The 7,500-nt window shown below is 37.7% G+C and overlaps 1 protein-coding gene across 5 annotated transcripts in view; it reads right to left on the bottom strand.

Moving 5' to 3' along the window:
• Window positions 1-7,500, bottom strand: part of LOC144969896 (sialin-like) — a 34,317-nt gene that overhangs the window by 10,600 nt on the left and 16,217 nt on the right. The window lies entirely within an intron of this gene.

Genomic DNA, 7,500 nt, shown 5'->3' with positions numbered 1-7,500 from the left:
CTGAGTGACGTCATCTTCGAACTATCTATAGATAGTATGCCCTTGGCTAAGAAGCTCACAACATTGCCATCCGGAAGTGTAACAGACCAACACACAAAAGTATGTGTAATCATGAACTTTTGTAGTCTGGATAATACAGTTTAGTGAGCGTTACTCTTAAACGTGGATGGCAAAAGCAAAAACAATAACAAAGACCTGAGTGACGTCAACTTCATTCTATTTATAGTGGGGAGCGTAGCTCACCGGTACGGTCTTTGCTTCGTACCCAAGAGGTACAGCGTTCGAGTATCCGCTGCGCTATGTGGCCTTGAGCAAGTCACCTTGCTCTAGCTAAATTTGCGGTGCTGAATTGCAGATGACACCTGGCCACTAAACGTGGTTAAAGCGCTTTAAAAGGGATCGCTAGCGAACAATAACACTCAACATGTAGGGCGAGACACGACATGACGCCTATTAGGCGATATCACATTTTTACCCCGACAGATTCAACGCTTTTAAGGGTCATGAACTCATGTCATACCTGATGACGATAACAGAACATGAGTAAAGAGCCTTTTCCAAGGACTCAACAATGCACCGCCTGGCCGCAGCGGGGTCCGAACCCTGGACTTTCCAAACCAAGGGCGGGTGTCATACTACTAGACCACATAGCCGCATAAGGGATATCAAGCCATTGGCATACAATGGGGTTCAGATAAGATAATTTTCTCAAAATTTAACCCTCTCCTCACCATCCAACGGTAACTCGTCACGTTCGTTACGATAATATAACAAACAGTTTTCTCGTCCTGATTTCATTTCTGTTCAGTTATAGCTATAAAAACTCGACACTGTGGTGCAGAGCTAATTTTTCTGTACAAAACAGGCGTATACTCGTTACTATTCTGTCTGAAAAATCTATTTTTGGGTTGGGTAAGTTTCGGGTCAAATTCTGAAAATTGCTGATAAGCAGAGAGTTAAAATATACTTTTTATCGCGTCCTGTTGCTTTCCTTATACAGACCAACCTACCTTGTTCGGCTATGTGGTCTAGTGGTATGACACTCGATTTCGGATCGGACGGTCCAGGGTTCGAGCCTTGTTAGGTGCATAGTTGAGTCCCTGGAAAAGGCTCTCTACTTACATTCTCTAATACATTCTCACCGTACTAGGGTGTAAAATGAGTACCTGGGCGTTAACAGCGTTGTCTCTGTCCGAAAAAAATTGTCATATCCCCTAACAGGCGTCATGTTCCGTCCTAAATGTTAGGCGTTGCTGTTGGCCAGGGACCCAGTGTAAAGCTCTTTGAGCACGTTTAGTGGATATTGTGCTATATAAAATCTCACTTTTTAATTATTTATTTTTACCTGGGCTTGGAATAATTTGTAGTTTTCGGGGTTTTTAACGTATTAGACACTAGATTTACTATAGTTAGCTTTTTTTAATTAATGGCTTGTGTTTTTCCGGTTTTTCTCAGCTGTCCCTATATTAAAAGTTGTAAAAAAAATTGTTTCAACCTCTGAATCAATTTGTCTTAAATGAATAAATATTTTGGACCATATTGATGCCATATCAAAAATGTTTTATTCTTTAAGACCTAGAGATATAAAAAACATTTTAAAACCGTTTTCATAATATTCGAGATTTTACACTGTTGGCTTTGTAAACAAGTTATGCACCATAAAGTGTGAGAAAAAATTCATTGTTTTTTCAAAATAATCTTATTATGCTGACACGGTAGTTCCGGCTAGTGATTATGAGTTCACGTTATAGATACTTATTTCCGAATAAGAACAATTCGCTTTTGTCATAAACTTATAACAATTCGCTATAAGAACAATTCGCTATTGTCATAAACTTACAACTTATGTAGTTTGCATTCAATTTTGAATTTATTATTTATGGAATATTATCTACACCACATCACAATAACCAAAGAAATTTGAAATACTGATTGTATGTTCAATATTGTCGAGTTAACAATGAATGCTGTTTATATATCTTTGAACATATTTTTTCTATGCATGAACGCTTCACAGAGCCGTAAAGATTTTAAAAACATATTAGGCTCGTAAACAAAACGATACGATACAAGACAATACTAAATCTCTATCGCTTCCACTCTCGTAAAGCTGCGAAAAGTAATCCTCTTGTATCTATCGAGAATCCATTGAAGAGGCTATGGAATTGGAATTTCACAATCAATCATGCGAGGATTGGTTATCGAAATACGAAAGAGATCACCAGTGTGGAACGTCGAGGCAGGAAAAGGACAACTTTGATGTGGATATCATCCAAAGATGTGTGGAAATGGATGAGCGGAAACATACATCCGACAAAATATTGGACGTCTGATAATGGGAGCTGAAATTATAGGCCCGTGGGATCTGAGCTATAAAAAATTGAGCTTTATATAGCGCAATATCCACTAAATGTGCTCAAAGTGCTTTACAAGGGGTACCTTGTCAACAGCAACATAAAAATGTAGGACGGGACATGACGCCTATTAGGCGATAATACAATTTTTCGGACAAAGACAACGCTGTTAACGGCCAGGTACTCGTTTTTCACCTGAGTACGGTGAGAGAATGTGAGTAAAGAGCTTTTTCCAAGGACTCAACTATGCGCCGAGCACGAACACAGGACCTTCTGATCCGAAAGCGAGTGTCATATCACTAGACCACATAGCCGCACAATCTGGAAATAGGATCATTGTTATTCTTGCAGGTGGTGAGGGTACTGGATATTTAAAAGGATTCCATGCCATTTTTTCTTCTCTCCATCATCTAGAAGGTAGAGAATATCATTCGGGACTCAATGCAAACGTATCTGAAGACGGGCTAAATACCGTTTGCTGCCTTCCCTAAAGGCACCCAGCTGTATTGTATTGGACAACGATTATATTCGACGGCCCATGATCATTTCAAGGCTCCAACTTTGGCAAATATGAACGCTGACATGAGTTCATGGTTTCAATCAGTCTGCACTACATATTCTGACCATTTAGCAAAGGGATAACTATGTTCCTTTGTTAAAAAAAAACGAACATGAAACAGTTTTCAAATCAGACTCTAATCAGGGAGTTTTGACTCGAGGTTGCGCGACTTCTCCCATATCATTGTGAACGCAATCCAATCGAGGTCATTGGGCCTAAGTAGAGGGAAAGATTGAGAGGAGGAACACCAATTTTACTGTTACCGATGAGGCAATAAAATGATATAACAAGGGAAGTGGATAGACTGATGCTCGGAATCTTTCCGTAGTCGTTCCATTTTTCCTTTTGATCATTCTCATCATCAGAATGTGATGAATTTCAACTTTTGACCAGTCAACATTAAATTTAAATTTTCCTCTTTGGCATAAACACAAGCTTTTTCTCAAAATGTTGCAATCAAACTAATGTTGGAAATGTGTAGTTCTCACTTTCATTTGTATTCATCAGTAAGGTGTATTGATATTTATAAAATGTAGATGTCTGATAGTTAAAAATTGCCATTCGTTTCTTCGTATTCAAATACGTATGTATATAGTTTAAGTCTCAATTAACCGGGCATTCATTCCCTTTTAATGAACTCCTTGAAAATGGATAAGCGGAAAATTCATAATTTTGATAAAGCAAATCTTCTATAAGTTCCGATCCTTACCTGTTATCAATTTTGATATATCTAGCTGTAATAAGCGAAAAACGTTCCTATTGTTCTAAGATTCATAAAAAAAATCTTCTAAAATTAATGCAAATTGATTCACAGATTCATGCAAATGTTTGCAGCTGTGCATTGAGGGACAGCTGAGAAAAAGAAGAACAACATGCGCCACTTAATAAAAATCCGACTACAGTTAAAAAATACCAATTTGCCATTAATATGTTAAAATATAGCTTTGGACTCTCTTATAGACTAGCTACGGCAACAAACTTTGTTTTCAACAAGTTTTATTGAATCAAAGTTCTTTATTTATATAATTGTCGGTTTGGAGCCAAAAATCCGTAGTTTTACGAAATTTTCGTAGTTGTTGGCAAATCTGTCTTATATAAACAAACTAATCAAAGTCTGGATTATAATAATATTATTATATAAAACACGAATCGGTTTCGGTCCGCTTAAAATATATTATTTTTCTCTGCCGAAGTGGATTTCTTTACCCACCAGCTGCTGCCACCCCACCCCCACACTCCATGCGCCATCCCCCCCCCCCCCCGCCCCCTTCTCAAAGCAAACTAAAGACAAACTAGAAATGAACTCATGGGCCATCAAATGACAAGACAAAAATTCATGTATTACAAGCAAAGGGCCACTCACTCTGGTTTTTATAAATATGGGAGGTTACTGGACGTTTCATCCGTCACCCATTTTGCATGGAAAGGTTATTTCCCCTTAATAATGCATAAGATAAACTTTGTGTATGATAAATATAAATTAAATTTGAGCTTTTATACAGGGCAATATCCACTTAATGTGCTCAGAGCGCTTTATAGGGTGTCCCTGGGCAACAGCAACACGTAACATGTAGAACGAGACATGACGCCTGTTAGGCGATATTACAATTGTTTTGGACAGAGACAACGCTGTTAACGGCCGGTTATTCATTTTACATCTGAGTACGGTGAGAGAATGTGAGTGAAGAGCCTTTTCCAAGGACTCAACTATGCGCCGAGCGAGGCTCGAACCCAAGACCTTCCGATCATAAAGCGAGTGTCTTGGTTACCACAAAACCATATAGCCGCACAATGATAATCAGGGCAGCGTGGCTCAACTTTACGGTCTTTGCTTTGTACCCGAAAGGTACCGAGTTCGATCACCCGCCGCTGTGTTGTATGTCCTTGAGCAAGTCACCTCGCCCTAGCTCAATTTGCGGCGCTGCACTACGGCTGACGCCTGGGTTATTCCAGTCTTCCACTGGAATGGACCCTAGAGACAAATTCCCACGATGGGATGAATAAAGGGAATTTTTTTTTTTTAATTTCTGGTCTCCAGGAGTTAAGCCTTCAACGGACTCCACTATATTTAAGATGTAGAAGAGAATATTATTTTAACGTCTACGATCAAGTTTTATTTCGACGGCTATTTAAAATCAACAGGCGTCAGCCAAGCTGACCGGAGCTTCGGCTCAGTGCATATTGTCTAAAGCTTCCCTTTTTTGTGAGAGAATGGATGCACTAACAAAAAGCGAAGAAGATAAACTATAGATGCCATCCATCGACAACAGCTCAAGAGAATTCTAAATATCCACTTCCCAACCAAAATAAGTAACAAATCGCTGTACATAAAAAGCGAAGAAACACCGCTATCGATTCAAATTTTGGAAACAAGATGGAGACTATTTGGACATATCTTAAGGAGAGACAGAAATATTCCAGCTAATAAGGCAAGCTGACGTAACAAACACGAATGCAGATCCACAACAAGCATATACACTTCTTTTTTTTTCTTTTTTTTTTTTTTTTTCAAAATGGCGGCGCTGAATAGCGACGCACAGTTACACCTATGTGATGAATTCTTTTGATATTTATTTGTTTCATGGCAACGTTTCACTCATTTACGTATTAAACGTTGTATGATTGTTCGTATTAATGAATGGTATGTACTTCAAACTTTAACGTTTAGAGTTCTGCTTCAAATCCTCGGAAAAATCGTTCGTATCAATGTTTTTGTCTCAAGGAAATCGAAATGGCGGCGGCCTTGTTTACTTCCGACACAAAAGTGCACCACTAATTTCATCTTATTTCGCGATTTGTTGATTGAAGACCTATCCTTCGCTTAATATTATATAAAGCATTGTATGATGATTTAGAATTACAAAGAGGCATCAAAAATAATAAACCATCCTGTTGATGAAGTAGAAAGAATTCATGGAAAAGCAATAGAAAGGAAAGCATTCTCAATTACCAACAATAAAAAAACATATTTTATACCATGAATTTGATATTTTGCCATCTGGGAGAAGTTTTTGTCAGATTAAATGTGGAACTAACAAGTATAAATCAACGTTCGTTCCATCAGCAATAAAAATGTTGAATATTTCATATGGTACAGCAAAACCAAGGATTGATGCGTTGACTGATTGACTGATTAATTTGTTTAATGTTAGGCTAGATGAAGTGACCAATTGATAATGATGATAATATTTGGTGTTGAATTGCCAAGAATGTAACGAATTGAAAATGAAATGAAAATGTTGATGTTGTGTATGTCGCATGCGTGAAAGAGAGAGAGGAAGAGAGAGAGAGAGAGAGAGAGAGAGAGAGAGAGAGAGGTGTCTGTTCAATGTTATAGTTATCATATAACGTTATGACAAGTGTAACTAAATGACAAATTGCCATGTTTGTGGACAATAAAGATCTATTATTATTATTATTATTATTATGATAAATAAAGACCTCAAGTGCTTAGATGACACACAAGAACTGACTGAGATGTCGAAAAGGATTTAGAACACCTGAGATCCATCGCAGCAGACCGTCATCAGTGGAAAGAACTCACTCAACAAATCAGAGAAGCGTCCAAAGCGTCCCTCTCGAAGATTAGAAGGCGATCGGCAATGAGTCAAGTAAGTCAAGTTTAAAATCAGTTAAAATTACACTGTTTTGATCGAAAGATTTAGCAAACAAATAAATGTATTTAGAAACATTGAACTCCCTCCTCACCAGCCATTTCCAGAATTTCCCCCGCACCATCAGGCCAATCCAACACAAAAATAGATTTTTCTTACTCAAACAGAAAAACAACACGTACATTCCGTACACTATATTGTTCAACAAAATTAGCTCTACAACACAGTGTCAAGTTTTTATAGCTATAGCAAAAACTTTTCTTTAAATTTTGTGATATAAAGAAGAAACTAGAGTGAGAAAATGGTTGATTTCATCGTAACGAATGTGACGATTTTCCAATGGTTGGTAAGGAGAGGATTAAAAAGCAAGACAATGTATATTTTTGTTTATTTATCCTATTCAATCCAATCTAAATCCAAAAATAGTTGCAGCGTCATGTGAAAAATAAATATTAAATTAAGAAATTAAGGAGAAGACACCGGTGCAAGATAAAGATCTGAACAAGTGTGTATAAAAGGTGCCAGACAAATCAAGAAAGAAAAATATAAGAAAATAAAACCATCCCAAAAAGATCAGTCGACCTCGACTGGGGATCGAACTTCAGACCTTCTGATCACCAGTCAGACGTGCTACCGTTCTCTGCTTGTGTATTTAAGTCTAGAGTGTAGCGGTAGTAAGTAAGTCTTGGATTCATACCAGTCTAAATTAGATGCGATGCTTCGAACCAATTCGTGGCACCACGATAGTATGCCTTTAGGACATACAGTTTACTCTATCCGCCCAGCAGTGGTTAGGTAGCTGAGTCTATTGGTATTTTAGCATTAACAAACGTTCTACCTTAAAAAAAAAACAAAGAAAAGATTATGTTCTTCCATCATAAGATATCGTCGCCTTCCACGAAGGAATATAGATAATTTATCAAACAGAATGTCTGATGTCAACAGGAATCACCCTTGTGATCCAAGTGAGCAA

This window comes from Berghia stephanieae, chromosome 4, assembly GCF_034508935.2.
Source record: "Berghia stephanieae isolate SIO BIC M18660-M18661 chromosome 4, UCSD_Bste_1.3, whole genome shotgun sequence".
Taxonomy (NCBI): Eukaryota; Metazoa; Mollusca; class Gastropoda; order Nudibranchia; family Aeolidiidae; genus Berghia; species Berghia stephanieae.
The sequence above is the reverse complement of the archived record's forward strand: the minus strand, read 5'-3'. Positions and strand labels throughout refer to the sequence as shown.